The 14,158-nt window shown below is 33.9% G+C and overlaps 1 long non-coding RNA gene across 1 annotated transcript; it reads left to right on the top strand.

Moving 5' to 3' along the window:
• The first annotated feature begins 355 nt into the window (after positions 1-355).
• On the top strand, positions 356-14,083 carry LOC143052550 (uncharacterized). The gene is made up of 5 exons (XR_012971148.1): positions 356-1,160; positions 2,083-2,160; positions 2,900-2,983; positions 4,459-4,533; positions 13,403-14,083. It is a non-coding gene; the product is annotated as an uncharacterized LOC143052550 (long non-coding RNA).
• Positions 14,084-14,158: the final 75 nt, after the last annotated feature.

Raw genomic sequence — 14,158 nt, 5'->3', positions numbered from 1 at the left:
TTTATGTGCAAAAACAGTTTTTGTTCGGAAGCCATTGAGTAAGATCGGTTTATTGATACAATGTTTAATGCATAATACATAGAAGATGTTATTTTACTTTCTGCATAAATTCTGCCAATTATAATTTGATTATACATATGAATTTATCAAGACCTTTATAATAACATGCTTTATGCATCAGAAAACAATGATAATTGCAGCTTTATCACCGCTTTACCACAAACAATTTTACCTGTGAGATAATTTAAAATTTGTTGAAAACAATAACAAATATTTCATACTTTTATCAAAATGTAATTAGATAAAGTTAAAATGCGACTATCAATATAAAACTGATTACAGGACGTTTGTATTTATAACTATCACTTTCGACATACGCCCCTTCAATATCATGGAGAAGTTTATATTTCTTTTCTGTATAACATTGTTTGCTACAAATTTGAAAGCATTTTTACTTGATGATAAGACTACTTCAACAAATACTGGTATATCGGGCCACCAATATATTGGAATAATGGAATTACTTACAGAAGAAATCAAAGCTCGAAAACATCTAGAGGAGGCGGTGACCCAATTGCACACAGAAGTCGTTTCAAAGACTTTAAACATAACCGACCACCGTGGCCAAACAAATGTGATAATTGCCGAATTACAAATCAAACTACAAAATATGGAAAATAAGACAAACAAGCTAGAACAGAGTGTTCAAAAACTAACAATGGAAAATGCAGTTCTCCATCAAAGGTATTCCGGCCTCCAGAATGAAAACTCAATCATTAGGCGCAATTTCTCAATTCTTCAACAGCACTATTCCATGATACAGCTAAATTATTCCACGTTACAGGTAGACCATGATGACCTAAAAAATAAAGTTACAGTCAACGACAAGAAATCAACAGAAATTGCAACTGAAATTGCTGCTTTGAAGCAGTTAAAAGCTATTAATCAGCTGCTGGATATCAACACGTTACAAACGGACACACAAACGTTAAAACATCAGGTTCATACACTTACTACAAACCAAGCTGCACGAGGACAAGACTTTCTCGCCCTTTACAATCATACACTAGCATTCCGGTCCGACATGGCACGTGATCTTACAAAATTATCCAGTCATCACAATGACTCAATGAACAGGGTTTTTAGAAACCTTCAAAACGGTAAGAAATTTATTCTCAAATTGACAAAATATAACTCTTGATATCTAGATTCTATGTGTATCGTATGCAAATTTTGTTCTAGTTTCTCAAAATTAAAAGTACAATAAATGGGTTATTTCACAAATTCTAACAAATAACATGTACATTTGAATAGAAACCACATAAAACATGCGAAACAAAAAATCAAAAAGTTATCTTATAATCATGAAATATCCAATAACCAATGAATAGATTTCGGTTTAAAACTGGTCTGTTGAAGAAACATGAACGGTCCTATTAAGGATGTGAAATAATAAAAGGGGTCACAGATTTTTTTTTTTTTGTGTTTGTATTTATCAAGCAGAGTGATGTTATTAGTGATAAATACCACAAAACGTCAAAATCTTTCAGATAACGTCATCACACTGTAAGCCGTAAAACTTCGATTTGCTATGATACAACTACTCAACAATACACAAAACTATATGTGTTTGTAAGACACGAATATACAGCTTGTAGCTTATTCATACATTTCTGAGTAATCATAAGTAAGATGAGTTGCATGTCAAACAAATAAAAACGGTTCATTTTTTATATAAATTAGGCCATTAGTTTCTCGTTTGAATTATTTTACATTGTCATTCAGGGGCCTTTTATAGCTGACTATACAGTATGAGCTTTGCTTATTGTTGAAGGTCGTACGGTAACCTATAGTTGTTTTAATTTCTGTGTCATGTTGGTCTCTTGTTGAAAGTTTTCTCGTTGGCAATAATGCCACATCTTCTTTTTTTATAAGTCAAATAGTCGTATTTTGTGAAAAGTTAGTCAATTAGGTTTACTAGTCGTGATCTTCCTGTTTGAAATTCTAAAACTGTACATGAATAGATACATTCTCTGACTTCCAAAATATGTTATACTTAAACAACTTTTTTTGTTCTTGCAGAAAATCAAACTTCCCACCAGTTGATTACCGACATGAATCAGACCATGCACGTTTTTAATCAGCAAATATCAAACAACAGTAAGATATTTATAACAAGTGCACTAATTATTCATCAGATATGTACCTAAACCAATAGCAAAATGCTAGCCTAAATGTCTCCATACACTTCATACTGTCTAATGCTCGACAAATTGTAATCACCGGACATTATTTATGTTAAACTTAACAGTTATTTCACAAGCCACCGTTGTCAAAAATAGAACACAATTATAAAACATTGATTTCTCTGCATTTGCTGTTATTTAACAGTTGATATCAAATCACAAAGGACTTGGTCTTATTTCGTATGAAATTCATGCTCTCATGAAATAAGGATGTAATTGTTTTCATCTTTTTAATTCCTGAATTTATTTTGTAATTTTTTTTTTCTGTTATATATATATATATATAAATAATTGACTTGCATATCAACAACATCTGAACCTGACTAGTATTGAGTAGAGCTGTCACGGCAAACCTAAGGTTTATATTGGGCCTCAATTTACGTCTGATAAAATTACACTAGATTACACTTATTGATATCAAGAAAGATTTAGTTTCACTTAATATATCTAAACATAAATTCTTCTCAATTGGAGTGAAACATATGCATATATACCAAACGAGCAATGCAAGCCATTTTATTCATTTTTACACACATTGATTTCGTTATTTAACTTATTAGAAACCATAGTTTTTAATTTCTGTGTCATTTGGTCTCTTATGGAGACTTGTCTCATTGGGAATCATATCACATCTTCTTTTTTTAAATTAACAGTGACTCAAAGCAATAGCCAGATAAGGAAGATGCTATATGACGAAATACATGTGATCAGACAACAAGTCGATGATGAAAGTAACGGTTCGTATATATGGATATTATAACCTCAGACAATGAAACTTGTTTATAGGAAACTAAGCCTCGTAGGGGCAATCTAATATGTTCGCAATTTCTAAGTACTCTCTTTTAAGAATGGGACAGTATTTTACAAAAATGATTAACATTCTCTGTCGACAAGTCTTACTACAAACACAACTATTATATCTATAATACTAAAATTACGAGGTCCAATTTGTCAGCCGTCATCGGGTAAAAACGACAAATCAAAGAATTCAACTCTATATATAACTAATATAGGACAATGGTGTAGATTAAAAATTACACCACTCCAGACCCTTTTGTTTTCCACATAATTAATATTGCCAATAATTAACAAGTTCCGGGTCTAATCCGATACCGATACCAATAGTATATTCACCTGTTAGACATTACCTTATCTGTACGTTCCGCATTTGACAGGCGCACCACCAAACGGTGTATTTAGGATTTTGCTATATACACCGGTCATAATCAAAGGGTTGACACTTCTAAATTCAATCATTGTCAAATTGTTCCCTATTGTAGCTTTATTCAGCAATCAGCAAGACTTTCTAAGATAACTAATATAGGACAATGCTGTTGATTAAAACATACTCCATTCCTGGATAGCCTGGACCTTTTGTTTTCCAAATAATTAATATTTCCAATAATTGATAAGTTCCAGGTCGACGGGTTCAAACAGAAAGATTTGAAAGCAGAGAAAAATGTGTATCTTATAATCGACATGACTTTATCAGATGACAATACCAATTACTGTAATAAGGCTTAAGCATAGTTATATACTTTAATTCAGTCACGAACCCGCGATATCACAGGTGTGTACTTGTTGTGTTTAAACTGATAAACTCTGAAGCCTAGAAAAATTAAGTAAATATATAATATAATCGCTATTTTGTTCATTTTTTCTTTGATTTTGTTTTTGTGATAACTTTTCATATCATCCTACTCGCTTGAGATGGAAAATTATCGCTAGAAACTAACGAGGCACGTTGCGTTGCTAATGAAATTGACATGAAATTGACAACGTCGTTATAGGTAAAATAGCGATAAACAGATTATCATTGGTCATCTCAACTCGATTGCTTTTCTCGCTTTCGCTGGGCCGGATCAAGCGAGAAAATAAATCTCATTGAGATGATCAACGATAATCTATAATTCTAAGATATCTCTAATTGCAAAGAATAAAATATCCCTATATATATTAGTTTCTCATACAACAAGCACCATACGGACCACTAATGTCTTTTTTTCTAAAGCGCACCGAGTACCCAAACGAAGCACCGGTTTTAACGTATTTGTAATAATCTAGGAATGTTGTATTCAGGAGTCATTTAATAAGTCCGGTAAAATCCAAGAATTTTCTATTTGAATTATGAGTAAAACAAAAACAATACTTTGTTTCCAATGTATCTAGGATACATATTTCTAATTTATTCAGTGATTTTCTATATTTCCAGCACGTGGAACTACATACGTAAGATGGTCAAGAAAACAGTGTCCAACCAAAAACGATACAGAGCTTGTATATTCGGGTAGTTAATATATATATTATTATACACCTAGCATTTATATATGTACTGAGCGGAAGAAAACTAGTCATAAATCCACACCCATGCTAACCCATAAAAGAGCCTCTAGTGCAATTAATTCGTTGTAGTAGCTCTTGCGTAAAATACTTACGATATTTCCAGTGGCATCTTTTTACAAATAATATGTGACAAACACAGACATGTTAGAAGGCTATCGGTTTATTAATGTTGCAACTGTGCTGTTTGAACAGTAACACTACATTGACCGTATATCAATATGTGCATAAACACATCATAGATACCAGGCTTAAAATTTTATATTTGCACCAAACTCGCATTTCGTCTACAAAAGTAGTGGGGGAAGTGGGGGTTCTGGCGACTCTGAGGTAATGCAAACCCTATGGGAGTGAGGTTAACCTCCCAGAGTTAACCTCCCTAATAAATGACGTCATGATACAGTGTTCCATCACTAATTAGTTTTTAATTAATTAATTTCTGTGGAGATAAGGTCATTATAAAGTGTTACTAATTACGTTTGTTTTTATGGATAGGTATTTATAATAATTTTTTTCTTTAAATTTGATAAAAATTCCCAGTCTATTAATACAGGAAAACCCCATCTAAGTGTTTATTAACAGATCATGTCTCTGGTATTATTTATTCACCTACGGCTTTCTATCTCTGATAACATGATTATTAAATCAATATTGAAAGCGTGTTTAAACTTGTCCAGTAGTGTACGTAGTGACCTTTAACATGTTGATACGTGTCAATAAATCCGCCATATTGAATTCTTATACAAATCATTAAATCGTTATATTATTGACACTATTTAATATAATGTATCTTAATATTTTTGATGTGCTTTTTTTTAAGTATTTTATTTCGAATATATAGTTGCTAAATCACTGAAAGTGTGCGTAAACTTGTCTGTGTCATAATCAAGTTTAGACTTGTTAAAAATCCGATTTAAATGTAGTCGCCATGTTGAAAATATAATAAACATTGTCGCGTCATGCAGTCTTTCGAAAGAAGTAAATCATAATATAAGTTGAATTAAATAGTATTATTCTTACAAAGATGAGATTTATCAAGTAGTTAATTTTAATGTGTTCGATGATACATACTGTTATTTATTGTTTTAATATCCAACTATAATCCCTCCGTTAAGTTAATCATATAATATATAGTATACATTGAAAACTTATTTTATTATTTCCTCGATCATATTCACTTTTAAACTGAAATCCTTTTACTATAAAATGCCAAACTGATAAACAAGACATTTCAACAGTTTCTGTTGACCCCAATAACCTGGTGTGATTAAGTACATGGGTGAATGACCATTAATGTAAACATGTCAAGTAAATCTTATCAAATAATGATTATTTCAACCTTTGATTTTTTATTAGACTATACTTAAAACTTTTATTCATTTTTGATAAACTTATTCATTTATGAATGCTTTTATTTCAAATTATTTTGTATTACATCAGGACAGACTGCAGAATTTTTTATTTTTTTTTTTGCCTTGCTAGCAAAGAAAACTACGTCTGATCGCTCCAACAGGTAAATTAGACTGAACTGATTATCGATCGAAAAAATTTGCCGGATTTGAAATTAACCAATCAGACTACGTAAATTACGGAATTTCCAAAATTTATGAAAATTCTGCTTTATAAACGCTGTGAATTGCGGGGCTCGTACAGTCTTATCGATGACACTCTACAGGTGGAATCAAGTTTACATTATTTAGCAGTATCTTAAGGATTTAAAGGTTTTGTATGGCTAATTATTTGTTTATTTTAAACAATTTTTTAACGTTTAATAGTAAACGATTGTATGATATGAATTACAGTTTTCTTGATAAATTTTGTTTTTATATTACCAATTAATTTTACGAATAACAATTAAATGGAATTGACAGATGCATATCTTTAGAATGAATAAATAAAAGGGGGAGGTTGTATTTTAATTTTGAGTTCTCGAAAGTTTAAAGTAGTCTCCTGCACTGGTAAGGTGTACTGACTTAGGGCAGTGTCATGTAGCTAACAATGGAGAGGAAGTGTCATGTGGCATGCCCCGCTATAGTCAGGAAGACCTCTCCGACCAAAACCTTTGCAGTCTTGCTTAACAGCGAGAGCAGCTCTGTTTACAGTGATGGAAATGTTGACGGGCGGTGACTATTTTGGCGAAAGCCTTAGTCAAACATTCTTGAATATCAATCAGATCGTTATTCATATCAGTATCAAGACTGGGAACCCATACGGTCGCTAGACTGAGGAGTCGGTTTTCCGACCCGTGGGCGAGTACCAGTGGCGATAGGCTCCTTTGATATGAATAAAATATGATATAAATAATAATAATAAAAACTCCTTTCACAATATTAAGGTTACTATTTTACAGATATTAGACAGAGAAGTAAAAAGATGGAATCGTCTGTAAAGAAAATGAAGAAGTGCGTATACAAATGCGACACTTGTGGAAAATCTTTTTCACAAAAGCAAGGTCTATCTCGCCATAAAAGAACTGCTCACTCGAAAGAGAAACTTGAATGCAGATCACGTAGTATATCGTTTAATAGACGAGACAACTATTTACGTCACATGAAGAGACACGAATTCCAATAAACGGGTGGTGGTGTTACTACGACTAGTACAAAAGCTAATGCAGATAAGGAAAACAAGTCGGAACCTTGTAACTTCAAGGCTCTTAATGGGACCGTAGAAACACATATCTTCGAAGCAAAAGGATTAAATAACTTTGATCCGATGACATTTTTGAAGAGTCAGTATGACGATGTTAAAGAAATCATCATATTTAAAATTAAGGAAAGGGGTGGAATAAAATGGTATTTATCAATGAAAGTGAAAATGAGCAGACGAAAATGAGACGACGTAGAAACAGCAGAACCTCATTTTCGCGGGAGATGTCAAACCAGTTTGAAATTTGAAGATATAGATGAAGGATTAAAGGAATCTATAAAAAAAAATGTATACATCATTCATTGAGTATCAGCGACAAGGAAGTAATTGGACGGTGGATAAAGTGATGAATTTGACCATACACATGGCACGCTACAGACCCTTAAAAGGCTCAAGTTATATTCCACTTCCAATCAAACTCAGATCTAAACATGCCATAATTAATGTGAAAAACAAGGACAACAAATGCTTCATGTGGTCGATTTTAGCTGCAATGTTCCCAGCGAACCGTGACAGAGAGCGGGTATGGAAATACAAGGATCACACAAGCAGTTTAAACTTTGAAAGCATCTTGTTTCCTGTGACATTCCCAAGTTCGAAAAACAGAACACAATATCTATTAATTTGTTTGGATTCAGCAAAGGCGAGATATTTCCTATACATATTTCAAAACATCGATTTGAACAACATGTTAATCTACTCATGATATCAGATAGCAAAAAATCACATTTTTGCTGGATAAAAGATCTTAATCGGTTGTTAGGTGACCAGCAAAGCCATCGCGCACGACATTTTTACTGCTCATACTGCTTACACGGATTTACAAAAGAAAGAATATTAAGCAACCACCTACCATACTGCCAGACCTTCGGACCACAGAAAATTGAACTCCCAACTGAGGAAAATAAGTGGTTACATTACAAAGATATTCGGAAACAGCTTAAGGTGCCATACATCATATATGCAGATTTTGTATGTCTTCAAGAACCAATACTAGAACGCGACGGGGGTGAAAAAAAGACGAAAAAGACTACAAAACATGTACCATGTGGCTTTGCTTACAAAGTGGTATGTTTGACACCTGAAACATCAAATGAACCAGTAGTTTATTGGGGTGCTGATGCTGCTGATAAATTTGTGGAGTGTATGGTACAAGAACAAGACAATATCGAACAGAAATTTAAGCATTGCGAACCCATGACCATGACTGGGAGTGATTGGCAATCCTTTAAGAAGGCAACACTGTGTCACATATGAAAAAAAGAACTAGCAGACATTAGAGTTCGAGATCATTGTCACGTGACTGGAAAATTTAGAGGGGCAGCTCATAACGACTGTAATATCAATTATAAGTTTACAGGCCGAAGTCCAGTTGTTTCTTACAATCTGAGAGGATATGATAGTTATTTAATTATGCAAGCTATTGGAAAAGTTGAAGGAAAGCAGCTTAATTGTATCGCTAATGATATGGAAAAGTATATTTCTTTTTCATTAGGATGTATGGATTTTATAGACTCGCTACAGTTTATGTTTTCCTCATTACAAAAGCTCGTGGAAAACCTGGCAAAAGAAGGTTCGAGTAAATTTAGACACATGACAAGCCCCTTTGGAGAAGAACAGATAAGCCTACTTCTGCGAAAACAAGTATACCCATACGAGTATTTTGATTCCGAGGCAAAGTTTGTGGAAACTCAACTACCACCGATTGAAGATTTTTACAGTACACTATTGGGAGAAGGTATAACCACACTGGACTATGCGCATGCACAACAGGTATGGCAATTGTATAACATACAGAATCTCGGACAGTACCACGATCTATACGTTCTATCAGATGTCCTTGCATTAACCGACGTCTTTGAAAATTTCAGGGAGATCTGTCTCAACTACTATGGACTGGATGCTGCACATTTCTTTACCTCGCCCGGTTTAGCCTGGCAAGCTGCCTTGAAAATGACAGGTGTGAATTTAGAAATACTCACTGACGTAGACATGCATTTATTTATAGAGAAAGGTTTAAGAGGGGGAATATCAACGATATCCCAGCGTCATGATAAAGCTAACAATAAAGATGTTCCAAATTACGACGAAAATGAACCAAATAGCCATGTGATGTACCTAGATGCCAACAACTTATACGGATGGGCCATGTCTCAGGCTCTTCCTGTTAAAGACTTCAAATGGCTAGACGATTGTGAAATTGAAAACCTTCATATAAGTGACTTTGCAGATGAGAATGAAAATGGTTATATACTAGAATTTGACCTAGAATATCCAATGGAACTGCACGATGACCACAGCGAATATCCACTCGCTCCCGAAAAGTAGAAGGTTACAGATGAAATGTTATCGCCCTATGCGAAAAAGCTAGTGGAAGATTTAGATTTAAAAGGAACTTCGACAGAAAAATTGATACCGAATTTATATCCAAAGGAAAAATACGTGGTACATTATAGGAATTTGAAATTCTACTTATCACTTGGAATGAGACTTACCAAGATTCATAGGGTACTCGCGTTTGAACAACAACCCTGGCTCGAAAAATATATCGATTTTAACACAGAGAAAAGAAAGCTTGCAAAGAATGAGTTTGAGAAGGTTTTTTTTAAACTCATGAATAATGCAGTCTTTAGAAAAACAATGGAAAATTTAAGGAAGAGAACAGATATAAAGCTTTTGAGTAATCAGTCTAAAGCAAGAAAACTTATCAGCAAACCAACGTTTCATGCCTTCAAAATATTCAACGAAAACTTGGTGCTAGTTCACATGCTGAAACAACGATTATACTTGAACAGACCCATTTACGTCATACTCTATACTCGATTTGTCAAAGACACTAATGTATGACTTTCATTATAACTATATGAAGAACAAATATGGACCCAAGGAAAAACTTTTATTTACTGACACAGACTCATTATGCTACACCGTTAGCACTAATGATATATATATCAGGATATGATGGAGGATAATCACTTGTTTGATACATCAGAATATGACCCAAATCATCCACTACATAGCACATTGAATAAGAAGGTGTTAGGAAAGATGAAGGATGAAACACATGGTATTCCCATACAGGAATTTGTCGGTCTCAAGTCGAAGATGTACTCATTGAAATATGAGGAGAATAAACAACTCTGCGAGAAGAAGACAGCAAAGGGTATAAAGAAGAGTGTGATCAAACATGACACAAGACACGAACATCATAAACAATGTCTGTTCAATAAAGAAATCCACATGTCTACCATGACACAGATCCGTTCATATGACCACAAGTTATATAATATATCCATCAACAAACTGGGCTTATCCCCTTATGATGACAAAAGATACTTACTAGATGATGGGATACAAAGTTTAGCCTATGGACATTGGAGAATATAATTAGGATGAAGGTCAATATTCTAATCACTTTATTTCTATCATTTGACGGTAGAGGACGTGTTGTAAGAGCTCTCTAAGATGTCAAATATTTGTCCAGATTGTGGCACGGAATTTTCGAGAAAAGATGCTATGTTGAGACATTATAGGAAAAAACACGAAACCTATCAACCATATCCATCAAGCAGTCATGCGTATCCACCTTCGCCTCCACCACCACCACCGCCTCCACCACCGCCTAAAAATTAATATATTCTAAAACAAGAACTTTATTGGTGGAGGTGTTTCTGCAGAGTATAATAGCAAAAAAGAACCAGATCCACCTCATTTGAGAGAAACAGTTCAAAGTGAACAGACGTATTTCCCGGACGAGAGAGAAACCATGCCTTCGTGTGATGATTGTGGTGTAGTCTTTGAAAGCGTTCCTGATTTAGCTAGACACATAAATAAGTGGTGCCCTGAAAATAATGATTTAAAAAGAAAAAGGGAAAAAGAGGACGAAGACATCCCCTTAAAGAAGTCTCGTGTAGACGAAATTGATACAGAAGAAGGAGAAGATATGGCTTTTGTAAAATTAGCTGAACTTGCTAGAGAGGCAAATGAAGGTGTATGGGAAGAAAAAGTTAATAAATACATAAATGTTAACATGAATAAAGACCATGCAAGACGTAAGGCCAATCGGAAATTAAAAGACGAGGATATGGACCAGTTTTTGTCCAGATATAGTACTTTGGTTCATTAACTATTACAACTTCAAAATGGTACATTGCACGGCAAAGTCATGAAAAACATCACAGAACTAGTTAACGATGACATGGACTACGAGAAAGCCATTAAAGTAGCCATCAGGAAATACAAACCCTTGTTGGAAATCTATCTAGATGAAGCTATTGATAACGATTTAAATACTGATAGTATTGAAAGCGAAGATAGTAATGATGATGATGATGAAGAGGAGGAGGATGAGGATGTAGACAACGAAAGCTAAACTGTACTTTCCACATATCAAAACAAGCAATATCACGTGAAATGGCTACACTGTCCAAAGAAATTCAAGTCTTGGAGTAAAGCTCGCGATTTATCTGATACTTAAGAGAGTTAACTATCTTTGAAAGACTAACTTCAAGTCTCGACAGTTTACACCCCTGCACGAAAGATAGCATACTGTTGGCCCTTTCGTGAGGTTATAGATACTGTTGAGTGATATAAGACTCTCTTTTTCTATTATCTCGATGTATAAATTGGTTAAGGTGATTTTGTAATTTGTAAAGACATCATGCGGATGGTTCTCCGACCCATGTCTGTCTAAATTGATGGGGATATTAAATATTGTACATACTATTGTTGTTATTATTACTAGTGTGATACCAAGAAGCAGAAACTTAAAAAAAAATCTCCTTATGAATAGAATCACACAGAAGTAACATATTGGACACTCTCGTTCTCGTATTTGCATGGATAAAATCTTTGATCGATATACAAAAGGCATAAACATCTATATAGCAATAACAGCAATCAATTACATCAGATTTTTAATATACACTCATCTATGACATACACATTAGTAGTTACACAATACTTGATGATAATTAAATACGACAAAGAAATTAATAAAAAAAAACTAATTAGTGATGTAACACTGTGTCATGACATCATTTATTAGGGAGGTTAACTCTGGGAGGTTAACCTCACTCCCATAGGGTTTGCATTACCTCAGAGTCGCCAGAACCCCCACTTCCCCCACTACTTACAAAGTTGAAGAACATTGAGGACCAAAAATACTTAAAGTTTTGCCAAAGACAGCTTTACAGACACTGACCGTATTTCGCCTTGTTTTAATGTTGAAAACTCGTTTCCTTAGGGCTATATTCATGACTTCAAAATAGAACACAGGCACGTGGAATTTTCCAGTCGTTTGCATCAATATAAAAAAAAACATAATGTTTTTCGGCACTAAATATTTTACTGATACACTTGAAAGTGCTGCATTATATGGAGAAAATCCATATATTGTCTCGAAATGTAAATCATTTGTAGTCGAATGATTGATACATGCTATTGGCTTCATATAAACTAAATACTTTGTGAAAATTCTACAAATTTGGTAATTGTTTTCAAATTTATTAAGTAATGTTTCACAACTGTCCCAGGTAAGGGGAGGGTTGAGATCCCGCTAACATGATTAACCCCGCCATAGTATGTATGTACGTGCCTTTTCCATGCAAGTCAGAACTCGGTAATTCGGCAGTTGTCGTTTGTCGATGTGTTACATATTGTTTTTCGTTCATTTTTTGTACATAACCTAGGCCGTTAGTTTTCTGGTTTGAATTGTTTTACAATTTTCATATCGGGGACTTTATAGCTACTTATGCGGTATGGGCTTTGCTTATTGCTAATGGCCGTGCTGTGATCCATAGTTAATAATTCCTGTGTCGTTTGGTCTCTTGTGGAGAATTGTCTCATTGGCAATCATACCACATCTTTTTTTTATATATTGTACGATATTGTTAGTAATGTTCCAATATACATGATATATATGAGGTATATTATGTACTGTGCAATTATTCTTTACCATGTAATGACTCCGTAAGAACAATCGTATGCTCTAGACTATTAATATTAATGTACTAATCTGTGATTGAACTTAATAGGATGAAAACAAAAATAGAACATGTAATATATACTATAATTTAAAGATAAATTCATTATGATAAGTACGTTGTTTTTAGCCATAAAATGACATTTAACCCGTTAACCTTTGTCCACTTTTTTTTGTATATCAGGGTATACCGGTGGTGGACGGTATAATGATGCCGGGGCTCCTCCGGAACCAGTTTGTCTTCCTTTAGATCCTGACTTTAACAAAACTAGCGGTGGAGACTACGGGCGTATGTACGGAGCAGAATTTGCTACTAACTTCTTTGCTTCAAATAGTGTGAATAAGGACATACCATGTGCTGTATGTAGAGTGAAACAGGCCTCGAGTGTTATAATGATACCCGGGAAAAGCAGGTGCTATATAGGATGGAACATGGAGTACAATGGATATCTGTCATCGAATCGTTATTCTCACAACGGTGCAACCTCATATACCTGTATAGATATAAAACCAGAATATGTCACTGGGGGATCCACAGGGATTGGAGATGGCAAATATTTTTACGAAGTGTTAGCTAAATGTGGATCACTACACTGTCCGCCTTACCACAATAACTATCCAATGACATGTGTTGTTTGTTCAAAATAATTGAAATGAATATTCATTAAAATATTTTTTTGAATCATTTAATTTAATTATTTACTTTGAGTATAATTGATAACTCCAAAATTAAATAATTTGTACAACTAATTATTAACGTTCAAATGTTTTCTCAGTATTGAGAAAATATTTCATGAATTGGTTAAATTTTATTTTCAATATACATTATCATTTTTTTTCTCCTTCAATAAAAAATTGAACCACTTGTATCTTATATTTGTGCAAACAGTATCTGCTATAGTTTCCTTTCCACGTGTCATGTTAAGAGTTAATCGTCATT

This window comes from Mytilus galloprovincialis, chromosome 11 (assembly GCF_965363235.1).
Source record: "Mytilus galloprovincialis chromosome 11, xbMytGall1.hap1.1, whole genome shotgun sequence".
Lineage (NCBI taxonomy): Eukaryota > Metazoa > Mollusca > Bivalvia > Mytilida > Mytilidae > Mytilus > Mytilus galloprovincialis.
The sequence above is the reverse complement of the archived record's forward strand: the minus strand, read 5'-3'. Positions and strand labels throughout refer to the sequence as shown.